Genomic DNA, 24,684 nt, shown 5'->3' with positions numbered 1-24,684 from the left:
GATGCTGTGATGCTCAGACTGGGCTGTTCACACTGGATGCTGTGAAGCTCAGAGAGGGTTGTCCACACTGGATGCTGTGGGGCTCAGACTGGGTTGTCCACATGGGATGCTGTGAAGCTCAGACTGTGCTGTTCACACTCGATGCTGCGATGCTCAGACTGGGCCGTTCACACTGGATGCTGTGTGGTTCAGACTGGGTTGTCCACACTGGATGCTGTGAAGCTCAGACTGGGTTGTCCACACTGGATGCTGTGGGGCTCAGACTGGGTTCCACACTGGTGCTTTGGCGCTCAGACTGGGTTGTCCACACTGGATGCTGTAATGCTCAGACTGTGTTGTCAACACTGGATGCTGTGAATCTCAGACTGGGCTGATCACACTCGATGCTGCGATGCTCAGACTGGGCCGTTCACACTGGATGCTGTGTGGTTCAGACTGGGTTGTCCACACTGGATGCTGTGAAGCTCAGACTGGGTTGTCCACACTGGATGATGTGAAGCTCAGACTGGGTTGTCCACACTGGATGTAGTCGGGCTCAGACTGGGTTGTCCACACTGGATGCTGCGAAGTTCAGACTGGGTTGTCCACGCTGGATGCTGTGGGGCTCAGACTGGGTTGTCCACACTTGATGCTGCTAAGCTCAGACTGGGTTGTCCACACTGGATGCTGTGATGCTCAGACTGGGCTGTTCACACTGGATGCTGTGAAGCTCAGAGAGGGTTGTCCACATGGGATGCAGTGATGCTCAGACTGGGCTGTTCACACTCGATGCTGCGATGCTCAGACTGGGCCGTTCACACTGGATGCTGTGTGGTTCAGACTGGGTTGTCCACACTGGATGCTGTGAAGCTCAGACTGGGTTGTCCACACTGGATGCTGTGGGGCTCAGACTGGGTTCCACACTGGTGCTTTGGCGCTCAGACTGGGTTGTCCACACTGGATGCTGTAATGCTCAGACTGTGTTGTCCACACTGGATGCTGTGAATCTCAGACTGGGCTGATCACACTGGATGCTGTAATGCTCAGACTGCGTCGTTCACACTGGATGCTGTAGGGCTCAGACTGGGTTGTCCACACTGGATGCTGTGATGCTCAGAGTGGGCTGTTCACACTGGATGCTGTGAAGCTCAGAGAGGGTTGTCCACACTGGATGCTGTGGGGCTCAGACTGGGTTCCACACTGGGTGCTGTGGCGCTCAGACTGGGTTGTCCACATTGGATGCTGTGATGCTCAGACTGGGCTGTTCACACTGGATGCTGCGATGCTCAGACTGGGCTGTTCACACTGGATGCTGTGTTGCTCAGACTGGGTTGTCCACACTGGACTCTGTGGGGTTCAGACTGGGTTGTCCACACTGGATGATGTGAAACTCAGACTGGGATGTCCACACTGGATGCACTGGAGCTCAGGCTGGTTTGTCCACACTGAATGCCGTGGGATTCAGACTGGGTTCTCCACACTGGATGATGTGAAGCTCAGACTGGGTTGTCCACACTGGATGCAGTGGGTCTCAGACTGGGCTGTCCACACTGGATGCAGTGGGTCTCAGACTGGGCTGTCCACACTGGATGCTGTGTAGCTCAGACTGGGTTGTCCACACTGGATGCTGCGAAGTTCAGACTGGGTTGTCCACACTGGATGCTGCGGGGCTCAGACTGGGTTGTCCACACTTGATGCTGCTAAGCTCAGACTGGGTTGTCCACACTGGATGCTGTGATGCTCAGACTGGGCTGTTCACACTGGATGCTGTGAAGCTCAGAGAGGGTTGTCCACACTGGATGCTGTGGGGCTCAGACTGGGTCCCACACTGGGTGCTGTGGCGCTCAGACTGGGTTGTCCACATGGGATGCTGTGATGCTCAGACTGGGCTGTTCACACTCGATGCTGCGATGCTCAGACTGGGCCGTTCACACTGGATGCTGTGTGGTTCAGACTGGGTTGTCCACACTGGATGCTGTGAAGCTCAGACTGGGTTCCACACTGGTGCTGTGGCGCTCAGACTGAGTTGTCCACACTGGATGCTGTAATGCTCAGACTGTGTTGTCCACACTGGATGCTGTGATGCTCAGACTGGGCTGTTCACACTGGATGCTGTGAGGCTCAGACTGGGTTCCACACTGGTGCTGTGGCGCTCAGACTGGGTTGTCCACACTGGATGCTGTGGGGATCAGACTGGGCTGTTCACATTGGATGCTGTGATGCTCAGACTGGGCTGTTCACACTGGATGCTGTGGGGCTCAGACTGGGTTGTTCACACTGGATGCTGTGGGGTTCAGGATGAGCTGTTCACACTGGATGCTGCGAACCTCAGACTGAGCTGTTCACACTGGATGCTGCGATGCTCAGACTGGGTTGTCCACGCTGTATGCTGTGGGGCTCAGACTGGGTTCTCCACACTGGATGCTGTGGGGATCAGACTGGCTTGTTCACACTGGATGCTGCGATGCTCAGACTGGGTTGTCCACATTGGATGCTGTGGGGCTCAGACTGGGTTCTCCACACTGGATGCTGTGGGGCTCAGACTGCCTTGTTCACACTGGATGCTGTGAAGCTCAGACTAGGCTGTCCACACTGGATGTTGTGGGGCTTAAAGTGGGCTGTTCACACTGGATGCTGTGGGGGTTCAGACTGGGCTATTCACACTGGGTGCTGTGAGGGTCCGGCTGGTCTGTACTCTGCCATCAGAGACCAGCATTGGGGGTGACTTTGGGTGTGGGTTAGGCAGAAACATGAGGATGAAGGAAAAAGAAGAGTTTTTATGGGCCTTACTCCAGGGCTCTGCATGGTACTCGCATTGTGGTCTTGATCCAGGAAGGGACAACTACTGCCTGTGGTGTTCTTTGTGGTGCTAAATTCGGGATGGTAGGCATAGTGTTCACGTAGACCACAAAATCGCTTGAACTCCAACAAAGCTATAAATTTATTAACACTACTAATTTGGATTCACCTAAAGAATTCGCAGGGGCAGCACGGTAGCACATTGAGTAGCACTGTTGCTTCACAGCTCCAGGGTCCCAGGTTTGATTCCCAGCTTGGGACACTGTCTGTGTGGAGTCTGCACGTTCTCCCCGTGTCTGTGTGGGTTTCCTCCGGGTGCTCCTGTTTCCTCCCACAAGTCCTGAAAGGCGTGCTGTAATTTGGTAATTTGGACATTCTGAATTCTCCCTCAGTGTACCCGAACAGGCGCCAGAATGTGGTGACTCGGGGCTTTTCACAGTAACTTCATTGCAGTGTTAATGTAAGCCTACTTGTGATTATTATTATTGATTATTAGCATATAATCTACAACTAATCGATACATTGTTATAAACTATGATCTGCTCTTACTCACACTATCTTTACTTCTGACTGTCTCGAGCGAACTCCTGCCCACTCTCCCCGCGCCCCCCGCACCACCACCACAAGGCTTTATATACTTGTTGCTGTAGCTCCCTCCAGTGGCTATTCTAGACATTTCATTAACCCTTGCAGTTCTTGCATTTATGGCAAGAAGTCTTACAACACCAGGTTAAAGTCCAACTGGTTTGTTTCGATGTCACTAGCTTTCGGAGCACTGCTCCTTCCTCACCTGAGGAAGGAGCAGTGCTCCGAAAGCTAGTGACATCGAAACAAGCCTGTTGGACTTTAACCTGGTGTTGTAAGACGTCTTACTGTGTTCACCCCAGTCCAACGCCGGCATCTCCACATCATGGCTTACATTTATGATAATACCACACCACCATCTCAATGATGATCATACATACCGTGGTGTGCTGGGCATGGTAGGTGCCTCACATGTGGTGGTCCTGGGGTTGGCTGACTCAGTATTACTACAATCTGGCTTGCCTTCATCATGTGACTCTGCTATGAGGCAAGCACTGTAAGATGCCATTTCTGATCAGTTAAATAAAGCCTCTTACTGAGACAGGTACTGAAGAAAACTGATATCCTTGTGAATAAAATACACTCCATCAATATGCAGATGATCAGCAATCACTGAATAATCACCACACGTGTGCAAAGTTTCCGGTGCGAATCTCGTTTCCGGACCCTCTCGGGATTTTGCACTCGCATCGCCATTTGCTCTTGCAGCGAACATGGGCGCAAGTAGTCACGATTCTAAAGATGTAATTCAGGTACATGGGCAGATCTGAGGGCCAGCATTTCATTGGACACAGTTTCCAGAATGATAGTAGTCTGGTGTGTCTTTCACAAGACTGTGCAGCAGCGAGGCCAGGTGGAGGAAGGTCATAAGTGCCCGACACCTACAGAAGGAAGATGGGAGAGGAAGGGCTGACGCAGTGAGGATACCAGCAGCCTCTGTTGGGGATGCTGGGATAAATTGATTCAGACATGTTTCACTTGAGGAAATGTAACCATCTTACACATTTTAAACCCACTGTGTATCCACCCCACCCAGCCCCAACATAAAATATTCCCAAAGTTGACAATCAAACCTCTCACCAACACCCATTGCTCAATTTTAACACTTTGGATCCACTTACTGGAGCAGCACCAGGCAAACCTAAAAATGACGTATCAACCTGGTGAAGCTACAGCACAGGATTGATTATCTGCATACCAAACATCATGTGATATATATAGCACGGAACAATCCCACAACCAACTGATTAGACCTTAGTTCTGCAGTCCTGCCACATCCAGTCATGAATGGTGGTGGATAATTAAGCAACCGACAGGCGGAGGAGACTCAACAAATATCCCCATCCTCAATAATGGGGAGTCCTGTATGTCAGTGCAAAAAGCAAAGCTAAAGTATTTGCAGCCACCTTCAGCCAGAAATGCCGAGTGGATGTTTCATTTCAGCCTCTTCCTGAGGTCCCCAGTGCCATGTGAGAGTACCTTTAAGAAATGGGTGTTTATAAATGGGTGTGTATATAAATATCTGTTGTGAGAATACCTTTAAGAAATGGGTGTTTACTACTGCAGTGATTATCATAGAATTTACAGTGCATAAGGAGGCCATTCGGCCCATCGAGTCTGCACCGGCTCTTGGAAACAGCACCCTGCCCAAGAGAGTGGGTGGAGCTGGGCTGTCTGTCAGCTTTATACTTTCGTTTCTGAGCAGGCTGCAGGGTGTGCTTTAGTTTCGTTTTCAGTGATGGAGCTGAAGCCAGACCAAGCAGGTGCACTGCTGTTCTCTCTGCCATCAAAAGACTATCTCTTGATCATTTGGTCAATTCAGAATTATAAATGTTTTCAGCAGTGGCTTTAACCTGATGTGCTTCTGATAAAGGTTTTGTTTTTAAGTCGTATGGATGTTAAAAAGGAAAGCTTAAAAGTTAACTTAGTGTTGTATTCTTTGGGGGTTGTATTTGAATTAATGGTTGCTAAGATGTTCAATGTATGTTTTAAAAAGGTTAACTTGAGTTCATAGAATAAACATTGTTTTGCTTTAAAAAATACTTTTCCATTTCTGCTGTACCACACCTGTAGAGTGGGCCGTGTGCTCCCCATACCACAATCTAGAAAAAGCTGTGGGTCAGGTGCACTCCATGATACACTTTGGGGTTCTCTAAACCCTGGCCCATAACACCCGCATCACAAATGTCAGTCTTCAGCCGATTTGTTCATTCCACGTGATACCAAGAAATGGCTGAAGGCACTGGATACGGCAAACGCAATGGGCCCTGATAATATTCTGGCAAGTGTACTGAAGACTTGTGCTCCAGAACCAGCCGCACCCCAAGCCAAACTGTTCCAGAACAGTTTATAACACTGGCATCTACCCAGCAATGTGGAAAATTGCTTTGGTATATCCTGGGACAAATCTGATTCGGCCAGCTACCAGTCGATCAGTTTACTCTCGATCATCAGCAAAGTAAAGGAAAGCGTTGTCTTACTCAGCAATAACCTGCTCACTGATGCTCAGATTTTGGTCGTTCAGGATCACTTGGCTCTTCGTTACAACCTTTGTACAAACATGCACAAAAGAGTTGAACTCCAGAGGTGAGGTGAGAGTGACTGCACTTGACATCAAGGCAGCGTTTGACCAAAGGTGGCATCAGTTGAAAAACTGGAGTCAATGGGAATCAGGAGAAAATCTCTGCTGGTTGGAGTCATACCTGGCACAAAGGAAGATGGTTGTGGTTGTTCGAGAACAATAATCTCAGTCCTGTAACATCACAGTGTGAGCTCCTCAGGGGAGTGTCCTTGGCTGAACCATCTTCAACTTCTGCATCCAGTAACTTCCCTCCGTAATAACTTTTTCAAAAGAATTAATATTACGGGACGTGAGCGACACTGACTGGGCCAGCAATTATTGTCTGTCTCTAACTGCCCTCAATTTCAGAGGGCATTTGAGAGTCAACCACATTGGTGTGGGTCTGGCGTCACATGTCAGCCATGTCAGGTAAGGATGGCAGATTTCCTTTCCTAAAGGACACTTGTGAATCAGATGGATTTTTAAGACAATTGTTTCATGGTCACCATTAGACTTTTAATTCCTGACTTTTATTGAATTCAAATGTCACCCTCTGCCATGGTGGGATTTGAACCCAGGTCCCCAGATGTTGCCCTGAGGTCTCTGGGTTACTAGTCCAGCGACAATACAACTGCGCCACTGCCACCTCCAGAAATGGAGATGTTCGCTGATGATTGCACAATGTTCATATCATTCGTTGTTCCTCAGATACAGATATAGTCCATGTCCATCAACATCAAGGCCTGTACAATATTCACACTTGGGCTGAAAAGTGGACAGTAACATTCATGCCACACAAGTTCCAGACAACGGCCATCTCCAACAAGAGTGGATCCAATCATTGCCCCTTGACATTCAATGGCAGTACCAGCACGTTGAGATCTCCCTCTCATGGGAGAGCACAGAGAAGGGAGTCCAGGAACTCCAGGGGGTGCCAAGGATGAAGTTGTGAGTAATAAGACAAGGCCCCACTCCTGAAACCCGACAGAGTTGTGGTCATTCCTAGGTCTTGTAAACTATTATGGGTAATTTATTCCTAATCTGGTGACCACTCTCGCATCACTACATGCATTGCTGAAGAAGCACTAAGAATACGTTCATAAGTTCATAAGATACAGGAGCAGAAATAGGCCATTCGGCCCATCGAGTCTGTTCCGCCATCCTATCATGGCTGGTATGTTCCTCATCTGCTACCTATAATGTTACAGATCAAGTGCTGGATTTGTAGCCACGTAAAATGGCTGCGTTCCGATTAATCTGGCCAAAACCCAGTTTAAAATGGCTAACCCGAAAGACTGCTGGGAAAAGCAGCTAAGAAGACACAAGCAGGCAGCTGCAGACAGTATTGCATATTTGGCTCTGGGAAGTTAGCCCAGATCGATACTCAGGGCTATCAACAGCCCATCAACCCAGGTATTTGCAGTTGCATTCAGGACTGTTTGCAGCCCATCTATTCAGACATCCACAGTTAAATCGGCTATCCCCGGGAACAATTGCAACATATTAGCAATTGAATACCAGGCCAGACCTGTCGGCGCCTGCAGTGGCCGAAACAAAGACAGGTGAGCGAACACCCCCCGATCGAGGAATCGCCTCACCATTAGACACATCGACCCCAGAGATTGGGGCCAGATCCAATCACTTGGGACTCAGGGTCAAGGGCTGCCCCGGGAGGCGGGAAGCCCCTGGGCCCTATAAAAGTGAGGGTCCAAGTTCAGACCTCTCTCTCTCTCTCCTCTTCGCCTGCTCGAGACCTTTGGAAGAACAGCAACCGGCAAGTGTAAGTTTGAATCCAGCGATCGCTATCTGATAGAGACACCTAGCCACCGACCTGTAGCAGCCTTTTGAATCCCGCGGGCCAGATCCGATTGGATAAGCCTTTCGTTTCCCTGACCTGGTGGGCTCTTCCTAAAGTTAAGTATTGGCCAGTAGTGATAGGTTTATTATATAGATAGTAGGATTATTGTGTAAACATTACTTGTTGTATATAATAAATGACCGTTGATTTCAATCTTACTAAGCGGTGCGCTGACTTATTAATCATAACTTGAACTTGAACCACGTGGCGGTATCAGAAAGATACCTGGCGACTCATGAGCAAAGGTGACGTAATCAGAGCTAATAAACAAAGGCTAAAAAGAGCAACAGAGGCAAGCCAGGTACAGCATTCCAAACTTCACCCCCTTATTAAAGAGGGCAGCCTTCACCTTATTGAACCCCGCTCTCTTCCTGGCCAGCTCAGCACCCAATCCTGGTACACACAAAGTTCACTGCCCTCCCAAGTACATCACCTTGTCTGCCTGGCCCACCTCAGGATCCACTCCTTATCCAAAAACTGTTGCAGCCACACCACTATCGCCCTCTTCGGCTCGTTACCCTGCGGATTCCTCACCAGCGCACTGTGTCCCCGGTCCACCTCCAAGGACTGTTCAAAGGTCCCCTCACCCAGCAACATCTCAAACATCCGAGCAAAGTATGAGCCAGCGTCTGCTTCCTCGCTGCCCCCTGGCAGCCCCACGATCCTCAGATTCTGCCTCCGAGACCGGTTCTCCAAATCATCTGAGTATCGCGCATCACCTCCAACTCGGCCACCCCTGAAGTAAGCTGCTCCTCATGCTCCCCCACCGTCTCCTCCACTTTCTGGATCACCTGGCTCTGAGCCTCCAGCCTCATCTCCATGCAGTCAAATCCTGCCTTAATGCGGCCTACCGTCCTTGCCAAAGTCTCCTTCCTCTGCTGGGTGAACTTCTCGTTGAAGAAGTCCACTGGCTGCTCCATCGACCACTGAGATGTTAGGGCCGGACCCTTACCCTCCTCCATCTTCATCTGTGTCGCTGGTACAACTTCTCGCAACTGCCCCTTCCTTTTAAAACCCCTCCTGGTCCACGAATCCATCTACCGGTGGGACAGGCTCTCCTTCCACCACTCCTGCACCTTTTTCCTCAACACATCCACCGTTAGCCGGGGAAAAAGTCCAAAAACACCGCCACGAGGGTAGCTACCAAATGTGTGACCACGCACACCATGGCCGCCACCGGAAGTCCCTTGCTTCAGATATTCTAACCGATAAGACCTCACGCTTATTCCCAACTGCGATAACTCTCACATGGACAATGGGGGATTGCTGATTGAACTCCCCGTGGGCTTCATAGAATAAGGGTTCCTGTGGTGAGTGGGCGGAGGCTCACCCAACTGGGGCTCAGTAGCGGGACCATTTAAATGTAGTTCCCAGACCCAGACCGACAGTTCCCGATAGCTGCTTTAGTTTCAGTTTATAATAAACCAGTTTGGCCTTTCACTCCGTGCCTCCCAGAAATATTACATTGGCGACGAGGATGAAACACGAGATTCTGCACAGACTTTCCGAAATCCCCGATGATAACTCCAGTAGGAAACAAGACAAACAGAAAAAACGGGAAATACCCTCGTTTGGGAATCTCAAGCCATATGATGTTGGACATGGAGGACGCCTGTGCTATTTCTTTCACATCAATGGCACAGCAGGTGATGACAGACATAAAGTAACCCTTTTGATAGCATGCGGGGCTCTGACATTCAGCATTATTAACTTTTGTGGCAGCTCCCAACAGTAAAACTTTCAACGAGCTTGTGAATCGAGTAAAGAACCATTACGAGCCAAAGCCACCCGTAATCCTCCAGTGTTACCAATTCAATGCGGTTTGGAGAACCCATGAAAGAATTCCTGGCTCGATTAAGAAAGCTGGCCAAATATTATGAGTTTGGCGTATCCTGATCATCCTGGCCCATCTCAGACTAGTTAAGCAACAGCCTGATCGAGTCATACTCACAGAATCATACCTTACAGACAATGTCCCAGACACCATTATCACCGGGCGAGATTCTCCACTCCCCCGCCGGTTGGGAGAATCGCCTGGGCCGCCAAAGTTTCCCGGGACGCCGGTCCGACGCCCTCCCGCGATTCTCCCAAGCGGTGGGGACGGCCCAGTCGAGTTCGCGGGTCGCAGGCCGGAGAATCGCGGGAGACACCCAAAATGGCGATTCTCCGGCACCCCCGCTATTCTCAGGCCCAATGGGCCGAGCGGCCAGGCCAAAACGGCGGGTTCCCCCCGGCGCCGTCCACACCTGGTCGCTGCCGTCGGGAACAGCGCGCAAACGCTGGGGGGGGGGCGGCCTGCGGGGGGGCCCTGCACCGGGGGGGTACCTCAAATGTGGGGTGGCCCGCGATCGGTGCCCACCGATCGTCGGGCCGTCCTCTCTGAAGGAGGACCTCCTTCCTTCCGCGGCCCCGCAAGATCCGTCCGCCATCTTCTTGCAGGGCGGACTTAGAGAGGACGGCAACCACGCATGCGCGGATGATGCCAGTTATGCGGCGCCAGCCATGTCATCTATGCGGCGCCGCCTTTACGCGGGCGACAAGGCCTGGTGCGTGTAGATGACGTGGCCCCGATCCTAGCCCATTGTCATTCACGACGGCGCGCCCACTTCAGCGCGGGAGTAGAGAATCTCGCCCACCATTCCTGGGTATGCCCTGTTTCATCGGCAGGACAGACCCAGTAGAGGTGGCGGCACAGTAATATATAGTCAGTTGTCCTAGGAGTCCTCAACATTGACTCTGGGCCCCATGAAGTCTCTTGGCTTCAGGTTAAACATGGGCAAGGAAACCTCTTGCTGATTACCATGTACTGCCACCATCAGCTGCCGAATCAGCACTCCTCCATGTTGAAAACCACTTGGATGAAGTACTGAGGGTGTCGAAGGCACAGAACATGCTCTGGATGTGGGACTTCAGTGTCCATCTCCAAGAGTGGCTCGGTAGTACCACCACAGACCAAGCTGGCTGGGTCCTAAAGGACATATCTGCTGGTCTGGGACTGCAGCAGGTGGTCAGGTGAGGGAACAACATACTTGACCTCATCCTCACCAAACTGCCTGCTGCAGATGCATCTGTCCATTACAGTATCGATAGAAGTGACCACCTCACAGTTCCGTCTTCACTTTAAGGATACCCTCCATCATGTTGTGTGGCACTACTACCGTGCTAAATGGGATAGACTTCGAAAAGATCTACCAACTCAAGACTGGGCATCCATGAGGCACTGTGGGCCATCAGCAGCAGCAATTGTATTCAACCACAATCTGCATATCCCCCACTCCAACATTAACACCAAGCCAGGGGATCAACCTTGGTTCAATGAAGGGTGTAGGAGAGCATGCCAGGAGCAACATCAGGCATACCTAAAAATGACAAGTCGACCTGGTGAAGCTACAACACAGGACTACTTCTAAACAGCATAAGCAGCAAGTAATAGACAGAGCGGAGCGATTCCACAACAAACACATCAGATCTAAGCTCTGCAGTCCTGTCACATCCAGCCGTGAATGGTGGTGGACAATTAAACAACTCACTGGAGGAGGCTCCACAAATTGCCCCATCCTCAATGATGGAGGAGCCCAGCACAGATATGCAAAAGACAAGGCTGAGGATTTCGCAGCAATCTTCAGCCAGAAGTGCCAAGTGTATGATCCATCTCGGTCTCCTCCGGAGGTCCCCAGAATCACAGATGTCAGTCTTCAGCCAATACGATTCACTCCATGTGATTTCAATAAACGGCTGAAGGTACTGGATACTGCAAAGGCTATGGGCCCTGACAATATCCCAGCAATAGTACTGAAGATGTGTATTCCAGAATTTGCCGCACCCCTGGCCAAGCTGTTCCAAGACAGCTACAACACTGGCATCTACCTGGCAATGTGGAAAATTGCCCAGGTGTGTCCTGTACTCAAGAAATAGGCAAAACCAACCGAGCCAATTACCACCCTATCAGTCTACTCTCCATCATTAGTTTTGTAAGGGCCACGAAGAATCCAGCACGAGTTTGAAGGATACAAAGTAATAACATTTATTTACTATAACATATATACATAACAGTAGCAGTAACTTCCCTTGCTACATACTCCTTCCTGCTGGTTCCTGAACTGGCCAGCTTTATTTATACTAGGGGTTTACTAGTGGTTTCTCCGCCCCCCTCATTGGGGAAGCTCATACTCCCACAGGATTGTGGGATAGTCATTAGTCCCCAGCCAATGGTAAGTAGGCAAGTTATAACATCGCTCCCCCGCAAAGTCCAAGGAATCCACCGAAGACCCTGGCGAACGAGGGCGTCGGACTCGTTTGGCCGCAGGCCGGACACCATTTGAACGCGGCGCTGGATCAGGCGGCGTGTAACGAGATGGAGACCGGCGCTTCCATGTTGAACGGCGCAACGGTTGTACATCCACGGCCCGTGGACCCGAGGATTCCCCCTCGAATGCATCCTGTGCCTCCATCTTGGAGTCAGAGTCTGCTGCCTCCGTCATGTCAGCGTCTCTATCTCCATTCGGTCCCGTAACGACCTGCGCAGGCTTCGAGTGAGGCACCAGGAGAAGATTGTGAAGACTACCTTCCCTTGTCTCTGCGGCTGTAGAAATGAGCTCCGGGGGCGGGGAATCTTTTGAGGGGATAGTCTTCTGGACCGAACGTGGTCTACATGTTTTCGCTGGAGACGACCCTGGGCTTGCACTTGGTAAGATATAGGGCCCGTTTGGCAAAAGATTACACCAGGAACCCATTGGGCACCACCAGCAAAATTCCGAACGAACACTGGGTCACCGGGCGCAAACTGCCGAATCGGCCGATGCCGAGAAAATCCCTGTCCCTGCCGTTCTTGTGTACGGCGTACTTTTGCGCCAATGTCCGGGAAACCCCAGTCACTGCATGGGGGGTGGTCCTGTACGTAAACAAAAAGCGAGCCAGTCTCGTGTCCATTGATCCGGAAGACTGCTTCTTTAGGCCTCTTTTGAATGTCTGCCCTGCGCCCTCTGCCAACCCATTTGAAGCCGGGTGGTAAGGGGCAGTGCGGATATGGCAGATGCCCTTCATCTTCGTGAACCTCGCAAACTCCTCACTCGTGAATGGAGTGCCGTTATCCGTGACCAGCACCTTGGGGAGGCCATGCGTACTAAACGATAAACGCATCTTTTCAGTTGTTGCGCAGGACGTTGTCCCCTGCATCTTATGCACCTCTAGTCATTTGGACTGAGCGTCAATTAGTAGAAGGAACATGGATCATTGAAAAGGGTCTGCGAAATCTGCATGCAAGCGTGCCCAAGGCCGCCCTGGCCATTCGCAGTGATGTAGGGGCGTGGCCGGCGGAAGCTTCTGATGCTCCTGGCAAATGGAGCAGTTTTGGGCCACCTTCTCAATGTCGGTGTCGAGGCCTGGCCACCAGACATAACTCCGGGCCAACATTTTCATCTTGGTCACGCCCGGATGCCCATTGTGCAAGTCTGTTAGTATCAGCTCCTGGCCTTTTTCCGGGACAATCACACGCGTCCCCCACAAGAGGATGCCGTCTTCCACGCTGAATTCTGACAGCTTGGAGGAAAATGCCCGCAACTCGCCTGGGAGCTGTCTATGCTGCCCACCATACAGGACTATGTGCCGAACCTTTGACAGGACTGGCTCCGTCTGGGTCCACTCACGGATCTGTGATGCCGTGACAGGCAAGGTGTCCATAAAATCTAGGGTTGCAACCACCTCACCGGTCGCGGGGGTCGACAGGGGGCCGGTCGACAAAGGCAATCGGCTCAGTGCGTCGGCATTTGCTATCTGCGTACCTGGTTTGTGCTCCAGAGAATACTTGTATGCAGCAAGCAACAAAGCCCAGCGCTGGATCCGTGCAGAAGCAATGGGCGGTATTGGCTTATCCTCTCTGAAAAGTCCCAGCAGGGGCTTATGATCAGTCACGATAGTGAAATGGTGGCCGTACACGTACTGGTGGAAGCGTTTCACCGCAAAAACCACTGCCAGGCCCTCCTTCTTGATCTGCGCATACTTTTTCTCCGCTGCAGTCAATGTGCGGGAGGCGAAAGCTATCGGTCGCTCGGCCCCGTTCTCCATCTTGTGGGACAGGACGGCCCCAATACCATACGGGGATGCATCACATGTGACGAGCAAAGGCTTTCCAGGATCATAGTGGGTTAGTAACCCAGACGACGACAATTGTTGCTTTACCCGCCGGAAAGCGGTTTCTTGCGGCTGACCCCAAACCCAGGTGTGATTTTTCTTTAGCAGAAGGTGCAAAGGGGCCAGCGTAGTTGCCAGATTGGGGAGGAACTTCCCGTAATAGTTTACGAGACCGAGAAAAGAACGAAGATGCGAAGTGTCAGTCGGGGCAGGGGCAGGTTGAATTGCACGCACCTGCTCTGCGACGGGGTGCAGACCTTCGCGGTCCACCCGATAACCTAGGTAGACTACTTCCTTTGCCTGAAATACGCACTTTGTGCGACGTAAACGGACTCCAGCCTCCAAAAGGCGTCCAAGGACAGCCTCCAGATTTTCCAAATGTTCCTGCTCCGACATCTCTGTAATCAAAACGTCATCTAGGTAGACAGCCACACGTGGTAAACCTCTTAGAATGCCCTCCATAACAAGTTGAAAAATTGCGCAGGCAGAGGATACTCCAAAGGACAACCGTGTATATTCATACAGGCGGTGTGTATTAATCGTTACGTATGGTCGGGAGGCAGGGTCCAGCTCCAACTGCAGGTAGGTGTGACTCATATCTAATTTTGTGAACGAGAGTCCACCTGCAAGTTTCGCGTAGAGATCCTCTATGCGAAGCATTGGATATCTGTCGAGTCGGGAAACCGTATTCACTGTAAGTTTATAGTCGCCACACAAGCGAACTGTGGCATCTGGCTTCATTACAGGTACAATTGGTGCTGCCCAGTCAGCAAAACGGACGGGCCTGATAATACCCAAACTCTCCAAACGAGTGAGCTCCCCTTCTACCTTCGAGCAAGGCGTAAGGCACTGGGCGTGCCCGGAAATAGCGTGGCGTGGCTCCTGGTTCAACTTGGATACGGGCTACGGCCCCTTTTATTCTCCCCAAACCAGGCTGGAATACATCTGGGTATGGTCCTAGCACCTCAGTCAACCCTTCAGAAACTGTTTGGAGGATGTGCTGCCATTGCAACCGCAAATGGCGCAACCAGTCCCGACCCAACAGGCTGGGCCCATGGCCGCGCACCACGATAAGTGGGAAACGCCCCTCCTGGCATTAATAGACAACAGGCGTCATTGTAGTTCCTGCAATGTCCAGTGGTTCCCCCGTGTAGGTGGCCAACTTGGCCTGTGAGTCGGTTAATGTAAGGGTCTGTATACCCTGCTTGATGCGGTCGAATGTCCTCTGGGCGATCACGGAGACCGCTGCGCCAGTATCCAACTCCATCTCAAGCGGGTGGCCATTGACCCGTACTGTCACCTTAATGGGGGCCACACAGGGAGCTGCCACACAATGCAGCTGCAGGCAGTCGTCCTCCGTCTCCATGTCCTCAGGAGTAGTCGCCGCAGGTTCATCCACATGGAAGGTACGGCCTCTGGGCTGGTCCCAGTTACGGCCCCTGGGCTGGTCCCAGTTTCGGTCGGAACGACGGCGCCTCTGGCGCCCCCAGGTCCGCCGTCCGCGATGGGGTCGGTGCCTACAAGTCTGACACGGACATGGCTCCTCATCCATTGGCTCTGGAGAAGGCTCCCTTCGGGGAGGAATGTCCGACGGCCACTGGCGTCGTTCTGGAAGTTGCCTCGCCCAAGGTACCGCAGGAGTGCGGGGGGGACGTTTTCGGACGGAAGGGGTTGCGCCCCAAGGCATGCACTTCCATTCCCTGGAGCTCCTGTACTCCTCGCTCTACGCTCTCGTGGGACAATACTATTTGAATGGCCTGTTGAAAAGTCAATGTTGGTTCCGCTAACAACTTTCTCTGGGTGGCCGCATTGTTAATACCGCAAACCAAACGGTCACGTAACATTTCTGACAAGGTCTCACCATAGTCACAGTACTCCACAATCCTGCGTAGCCTGGATAGAAAATCGGCAAGGGATTCTCCAGGGGTCCTCTCAGCGGTATTAAACCAGTAACGCTGGACTATCGTGGACGGGGTTGGGTTAAAATGTTGCCCCACTATATTCATAAGTTCATCAAACGTTTTGGTGTCCGGCGCAGCTGGGTACGTAAGGCTTCTAATTACCCCAAACGTATGCGGGCCGCAGGCGGTGAGCAATATGACCACCTGGCGCTCGTTTTCGGTGATATTGTTTGCCCGGAAATAGTAACGCATCCGTTGTGTGTACTGGTTCCAGCTTTCCAGCGCAGCATCAAAAACATCCAAACGTCCGTACAGACGCATGGTATCATAGAAAACAACTTCCAACCTGTATCCAACAAAAATCCAGGGAGGTGGCTTCAGCAGTGTAGGCAGCTATTCACTTTAACCTTCGTCACCAGTTTTGTAAGGGCCACGAAGAATCCAGCACGAGTTTTAAGGATACAAAGTAATAACATTTATTTACTATAACATATATACATAACAGTGGCAGTAACTTCCCTTGCTACATATTCCTTCCTGCTGGTTCCTGAACTGGCCAGCTTTATTTATACTAGGAGTTTACTAGTGGTTTCTCCGCCCCCCTCATTGGGGAACCTCATACTCCCATAGGATTGTGGGATAGTCATTAGTCCCCAGCCAATGGTAAGTAGGCAGGTTATAATAATTAGCAAAGTGAAGGAAGGAGTAATCAACAGTGCTATCAAGTGGCACTTACTCAGCAATAACCTGCTCAACTGGAGTCAATGGGAATCAGTGGGGAAACTCTCCGCTGGTTGGAGTCATACCTGGCACAAAGGAAGATGGTTGTGGTGGTTGGAAGTCAATCATCTCAACTCCAGGACATCATTGCAGGAGTTCCTCAGGGTAGTGTCCTAGGCCCAACCATCTTCAGCTGCTTCATCAACAACCTCCTTTCCATCATAAGGTCAGAAATGGGAATGTTTGCTGATGACTGGACAATGTTCAGCACCATTCGCAACTCCTCAGATAATAAAGCAGTCCATGTTCAAATGCAGTAAGACCTGGACAATATCCAGGCTTGGGCTGACAAGTGGCAAGATACATTCATGCCACACAAGTGCCAGGCAATGGCCATCCCCTACAAGAGAGAATCTAACCACCGCCCCTTGACATTCAATGGCCTTACCATCGTTGAATCCCCCAGAATCAACATCCTCGAGGTTACCATTGATCAGAAACTGAACTGGACTAGCCATATAAATACTGTGGCTACCAGGGCAGGTCAAAGGCTAGGAATCCTCTGGCAAGTAACTCACCTGCTGACCCAAAGCCTGTCCACCATTTACAAGGCACCAGTCAGGAGTGTAATGAAATACTCTCCACTTGCCTGGATGAGTGCAGCTCCAACAATACTCAAGTTTGACACCGTCCAGGTCAAAGTAGCCCGCTTGATTGCCCCACTCTTTCACAAACATTCAAACCCTCCACCACGAACAGTGGCAGCTGTGTGTACCATCTACAAGATGCATTGCAGCAACTCACCAAGGTTCCTTAAACAACACCTTCCAAACCCACGACCATTACAATCTAGAAGAACAAGAGCAGCAGATACCTGGGAACCCACTGCCTGGAGATTCCCCTCCAAGTCATTCACTACCCTGACTTGGAAATATATTGCCATTCCTTCACTGTCGCTGGGGCAACATCCTGGAACTCCCTCCCTAACAGCACAGTGGGTGTACCTACACCTCAAGAATTGGAGTGGTTCAAGAAGGCAACTCACCTGAAGAGCAACTAGGGTTGGGCAATAAATGCTGACCTAAGCAGCGACGCCCACATCCCGAAAATGAATTTAAACAATGACCAAGATGCGACCCGACCAGCTAATGTGTGGGATCAATAATGTCACGATATCAAAAAATATATGGCAGAACCCACCCTAGAACTCTGTAAGCTATGGAATTAGCAATATCCTTGGAGGATGCTGGTAAAGGGTCCCAAGAACTCCAAGGGATGATGGACAGTTGTGTTCTCCGGCAGATGGGGAAGGGTACAACCCTCATACAGAAAAGCCAGCATTCCCAGTGAAGGCTCCCACCTGCCTCACCCACCAGCAACTCAACATTCAGCCAGAAATTCTGGCATCTCAAAAGACGGCCGGATAACCTTAGAAGCACCAGGGAGGACTCCCCGGAGGACTACAAGTGTCAGCCGCACGGCTGCTGTAAGAGTGGCCAAAGAACACGATTCAGACAAGACTGCCAGAATCAGCAGTAATTGTGCCACCCAGGCCAGAAGTCAAAGCCACCTCCAGCTCGGGCCTTGTAAGTCTTTCAGGCCATAGAGAAAGAAACAATGTAACTAAACTGCATCATTACCCCTAAGTTGGCCCTGATAAAGATTACACTTGGTCCACAGCCATTCCTTCGAAATGGAGGTGGATTAGGAAGCTGCCGTCTCCATCATCGGGGAACTGACCATCTTGTCCCTAGGCCAGCGAGATACCAAGGCCATTTTATCATCTTGGTACCCTAAGTAGTTCACTTTGCCTGCCCGGAACCCATTTTTCCCATTTGAGATGGACACCTGCTTCAAGAAATCATCTCAAATCCTCTTCCTTTAGTTTCTCCTTTTCCATCACTCCTGTGATTAGTACGTTGTCTAAGTATACTGCCACCTTAGGTAGCCTTTGGACAATGTTCTCCATCACATGTTGAAAAATGGCGCATGCCAACGAGATTCCAAAGGGCAGGTGGGTATATTCATATAAACCCTTATATGGGTGTTGATTGTCACGTACTTCCTGAATGACTCATCCAATGCTAGCTGGAGCTAGGCATAGCGCCTATCTAGTTTGGTGAAGGTTTACCCCTGCCAGTTTGGCATAGAGAACTTCTACGCATGGCATGGGGTACTGATCAAAATGATAAAATAGGCCATCAGAGAAGCACTGACCCTGCAAAATATGACAGAATTAAAAAACTTCTGATCCCTCGTAAACTAGTATGGAAAATTTATGCCAAACTTGCCCACTTTATTGTCACCTCTGCACATATGTGAAAAAAACATCAGAAGTGGTTCTGGCAGGCGCCACAGGATGAAGCCTTCGCAAAGGTGAAGCAGCAGTTACTATATTCAAATACCCTGGCTCATTACGACCCCAAGGGAGAACTGGTGTTAACATGTGATGCTTCTCCAAATGGACTAGGGGCATCCTTTCCTATCACTGCGATGATGGAACAGAGACACCTATAGCATAGAGATCCAAAAAAGGAAGGATGGGCTGTTGGATGGAATTTCACCCATATGTTTACGGCCAATTTGTCACAATCGTAACAGATATTAATCCCCTGCTGGGCCTTTACAAAGAGGATAAAGTAAATGCCCCCATCACCTCGGCTTGGATCTAAAGTTGGGTTTATTGTTAATGGCCTATGAATGCTCTCTTGAGCACCACCAAGGAACACACATTTTCAACGCAGATGCCTTAAGTCACTTCCCACTGGCCACAAGCTTGGCCCCTCTGCCGGCAGTGGAAGAAATCATCATGACCTTTAACTTCTTGGATACCTTGCCAGTAGCTGGGAAACCGATTCAAGTGAGGACCCAGAAGGACCCCACACTTGTAAAATTCCACTATATGATCTTCAGTGGCGGAATTTGAGGACATCCTATGGTGATATGAAGCCCTTCCTCACTATGCAAGAAGAGCTGAGTGTAGAAGATGGCATCATCTTGTGGGAAGCCGGAGTAGTCGTTCTCCGCCCAGGTCGGAACCCAATCCTGACTCAATTACACAATGGATGCCCCGGGGTATCATGAGGAGCTACATCTGGTGGCCCCCACTTGATGCAGACATTGAGAATCTGGTAAAGCAGAGCTCCCTGTGCTTGGAGAACCAGAATGCCCTATAATGTATTTTCTTATATTTTCTTTTCATGTACTTAATGATCTGTTGAGCTGCTCAGAGAAAAATACTTTTCACTGTACCTCGGTACATGTGACAATAAACAAAACAAAACAAAAACAAAACAAAACAGAAGCTCCCACCTTCGACCTCTTTGCGCCCATGGGAACGACCAGGATAGTGGGGGAACGTGGGATTCGCCGACCTGCTCTTGGGATCGATGTTCCTTATTATGGTCATTGCACAGCTCAAGATGGTTAGAAGTACATTGTATGCCCTCCATGACTTCTCGTGCAACAGTCAAAAAATTGTGGTAAGGTTGCTGTCCCCACGGCATACCAGTGTTCCTTGTTTCGGATAATGGTACCCCCTTACCAGTGGAGAATATCAGCCTTCATGAAGTTGATTGACTTCAAGCACATATGAATGACTTCATACCGTTTATCATCTAATGGCCTGACCAAATGGTCAGTCAAACATTCAAAACCAGAATGAAGAAACAGCCTGCTGTTTCCCTGGATACGAAATTTCCTGGTTCTTTGATTATGGAACCGTGCTGCACACGACCACATGAGTCGCACCAGTGGAATTGTTAATCGAAAGACGACTGTGCACCAGGGTCAGCCTGCTGTTTCCCAACTTGGGGGGGTAAGGTGGAATCAAAGCAGGAGCCCCAAAGAAGGAACTGCGACACCAGAATACCCGAAAGGACCTCAGAACAGCAGGTGCCATCTTTGTGCGGAACTTTGGAGATAACTCCCAGTGGATCCCAGAAGTCACGCGGGAAAAGACCGGTCCAGTTTCTTACAAAGTGAAAGTTCAAGGGAAGGCCGTGAAAAAAATGCCTGAACCACCTGAGAAGCAGGGAACTCCAGTGGAGACGATTTCAGCAGAGACAACATCCTTGATGCCTGTTGCGACGATCTCCGGCAAGAGCTTTCAGCCTATGGGGGGACCCGAGAGTCAATCCCCCCCAACGCTGAAGATTTGGAGTCTGAAATGGAGACTGAGGAGATTGATCCTCCTGTGGAGGTCAGCACCGAAAGTGAGCCTCTGTCTGTGGCCCTTCGGCACTCAACACTGGAGCGCCAATCCCCAGTCCGCTTCACGCTCCCTGATCTGACTCCATCTGCCATCAACTCAAGGCCTTTTGCCAAATGATGAAAGAGGCCTTATTGCCATGGGAGTGAGGGGGATGATTCAGACTTGAGGGGGGAAGAGTGCGATAACCCTCACGAGGATCAAGAGGGATCGCTGGTTCATCTCCCCGTGGGCTTCGTAGAATACGAGTTCCCGTGGTGAGTGGGCAGAGATGGGGCTCATTAACGGGACCTAAATGTAGCTCCAAGACCCAGACTGGCAGTTCCCAGTAGTCCTGGGCTGGGATGTTTGTTTTGTGTGCCAAAGTAGCAGCTTTATTTTCAGTCTGATATAAACCAGTTTGGCTTTTCACCCTGCGCTCCCAGCTGAGAGCCTCATCCATCAGGAATGAAATTATGAAATGATGGACATATTCCGTTATAATTCTACGTCAAAAGCGGGTGGAAATATATGGGAAACAAGGGCGAGGATTTCAGGATTTACACATTGGTGACACAGTCGTTAGCACTGCTGCCTCACAGCGCCAGGGACCCAGGTACAATTCTGGCCTCGGGTGACTGTGTGGATTTTCCATTTTGTCCCCGTATCTGCATGGGTTTCCTCCGGGTGCTTCAGTTTCCTCCTAGTCTAAAGATGTGCAGGTTAGGTGGATTGGCCATGCTAAATTGCCCTTGGTGTCCAAAAGGTTAGGTGGGTTACTGGGTTACGGGGATAGGGTCGGGGCGTGGGTCTAGATCAGTGTTCTTCAAACTTTTTTTCCGGGGACCCATTTTACCAACCGGCCAACCTTTGGGACCCAACCCGGCCAACCCTCGCGACCCACACCGGCCGACCTTTGTGACCCACGCCGGTCGACCTGTGCGACCCACCATTTTCTCTTACCTTGTTTGCTGCTGACAAAAATGGAGGAAATGGTTTTGGGTCCCTTTGGCCCTCGTACACGCTCCTCCAGTGGAACCTGTTCGACGAAGGTGAAGCCTTCCGGAGTCGGAAAGTATGGAGGCTCCATCTGTCCAAAGTTCTGCATTTTTTCCTGGAAAACTTTATCAAATAATACTCTCCCAAACTTGTAAAAAAAAAATGAATAAAATAAATGAAAAAAATAAAAATTAAATGAATAAAATAAATGAATAAAACCCCCCCTAACTTGTAAAACAAAAAGCTCCGACCGTTTTAAAAAAAAGGTGGCCACACTGCATGCGTGCCCGATCATCGGCGCGCAGGCGCATAGTTTTGCGCATACGCCCCAATGATTTGAAGCTAAAAATGAAGCTAATCAAAGAAGAAACAGCCAAGGATGACACATTACAGCGTGTGTTGCAATACATGAGAGATGGTTGGCCAAAATGAACATGTTCCAACTATAGGAACATTCGAGCGGATCTGAGCAGCGCAAACAGATCCCTGCTTAACAAGACCGGATAGTAATTCCAACTTCGTTAAGGAACATGATCCTCAGCAAGGTGCATGAAGATCATCTGGGGATAGAAAAATGCAAACAAAGAGCTCATCAATCAGTATATTGGCCAGGTATCAATGAAGATAGCAATAATCTTGTCGCAGAATGCGAAACATGTCAATGAAACCGATCACAGCAACAAAAGGAAACACTGACGATGCATGATCTTGTCAAGACGGCATGGTGAAAGATTGGCATTGATCAATTTTACTTCTGTGGAAATTATTATTTACTAATCGAAGATTATTTCTCAAACTAACCTGAGGTGATCAAATTGCCGAATTCTAGTTTGAAAGCAGTCATTAAAGCTACCAAAGAGGTATTTGCAAGACATGGAATCCCATTTACTGTCATTTTTTTGTTGTTGAAATGTTTCATTTAAAACAAATTTGTAACATTTACAGAGAGAAAAAAGGCCCTATGCAAAGAGCCTTAACATAGTGAAAACAAACAGTGGGAAAGAATAAACATGTTAATAAGGCACTTCCCCTATCAGCTCGATTTGCCCATACCACAAGTGTTCAACTAAACTAATGTGGCTCTAATCCCCCCCCCCCCCCCCTTCCCCCCCCCCCCTCCCCCCCTGGGTGCTTCTGCTGTCGGTTTCCTGCGCTGTTCCCTGAGAGTCTGCAAGCGGCTTTCTCCCCCGGGGGATCTCTGGTCACCCCCCCCTTGCCCACTTAAGCATCCTCTGCTCTACTTCTCAGCTGCCCCCCCCCCCCGATGTCCCCTGCCCCCCGAGGCCTGACCTGCCAGGTCAGCCCTGCGCCTGGCCCTTGCCTGCCCCTCCTCCTACTCTCCCTGGTGCCCCCTGGCCTACGCTAGCTACGCTGGCCCCTGCCCTTGGCGCCTGACTGTCTCCTGCCCGAGTGCTCGAGCTCTCCCCCCACACAGCAAGGCCCCATTAACCTGATTGTATCTCCCCGTGCCGTTTCAAGCCCCATAACTAGCCCCTAGCCCATCCCCCTATCAGAGGCCCCGATCTCCCGCCGAAAGATACCACGTGCAGGGCCCCCTTTGCAGGGCCCCTCCCCCCCCCCCCCCCCCCCTTCGTTGCAATCTCCCCAAAACACCCTAAGCAGTGCGCCCTCCAGCCCCCGCTCTCTGTCCAGGCTGAAAACAATCTTGGGTAAAACATTACAGTACAGGATAATTTAACAAACCGCCGCCACACAAAAGCTCTGAGAGCCCAGAGTCCTTTAGTTCAAGTCCAGCTTCTTCTTTTAATAAAAGTCCACTCCTAATCAGAGCAAGTTAGGTTAACAGACCGCCGCCACTGTACAGCACTGAAAAAACTAAGTGCCCGTTAGTTCAAGTCCAGCTTCTTATCTTTAATGAAAGCCCAAACCTGTTCTGGTGTCTCGAAGTAGTGATGGAGTTCCTCAAACGTAACCCAAAGCTTCGCAGGGTACAGCATTCCAAACCTCACCTGCTTTTTGTAGAGGGCTGCCTTTACCTTGCTGAATCCTGCACGCCTCTTGGCCAGCTCGTTCCCAAGTCCTGGTAGATGCGCACCACGCAGTTCTCCCATCTGCTGCTCCTCTCCGCCTTGGCCCATCGCAGCACACGTTCCCTGTCAGCAATCCAGTGAAAGCGGACCACCAAGGCACTCGGTCGGTCGCCCGTCCTGGGCTTCCTTGCGGGGGCTCTACGCGCCCCATCCAACTCCAGGGGTCGAGGGAAGGCCTCCGGTCCCATCAGCGCCTCGAGCATACCCATCACGTATGCACCCACATCCGATCCCTCGCAGCCCTCGGGGAGGCCAACGATCCTCAAGTTCTGCCTCCTGACTCTGTCCCAGCTCTTCAAGCTGCTCCTGCATCCTCCTCTGGCGGGTGTTCAGCTCCTCCACCTCGTGCTCCAGCTCCATTACCGTGTCCGCCTGGCTGGAGAGCTTCACCTCGACCTCCCTGAGCGCTTTATCTTGGACCGCCTGTGTCTCGACCATTTGGTCCATTACCGCTCTCATCGGGTCCAGCGTGTCCCTCTTCAGTTCGGCGAAGCAATTCCTGAAGAACTCCATCTGTTGCTCTCTTGGCCAGTGAGCCTCTGCTCCCTGGTCCCTGCTGTCTGCCATGCTTCGCCGCCCGGTCTGGGGTCCCCGCTGCTCCCGCTTCGATCCTTGCCGCTCCACTCAACCACTTCTGGTCCAACTGTCCATCCCCTGGGGGGAAAGCCTCTTCCCTATTGTCCCCTCCACCGATTCAGGTCGCCAGGTCCCGAAAAAGTCCTTTGGAAAAGGCTCGTTTGCCCATCGCGGGCGGGAGCGATCTGACCTGCGACCTGCTTTCTCGAGGGTGCCACCGGAAGTCCCCATTTACTGTCATGACAGACAACGGTCCATGTTTTGACAGCTGTGATTGGACAGAATTCTCACAAAGGTACGATTTTCAGCATATCATTTCCAGCCACTACATCCACAAT

Source organism: Scyliorhinus torazame, chromosome 14 (genome assembly GCF_047496885.1).
Source record: "Scyliorhinus torazame isolate Kashiwa2021f chromosome 14, sScyTor2.1, whole genome shotgun sequence".
In the NCBI taxonomy this organism is placed as follows: domain Eukaryota; kingdom Metazoa; phylum Chordata; class Chondrichthyes; order Carcharhiniformes; family Scyliorhinidae; genus Scyliorhinus; species Scyliorhinus torazame.
This window is presented reverse-complemented; position numbering follows the sequence as displayed.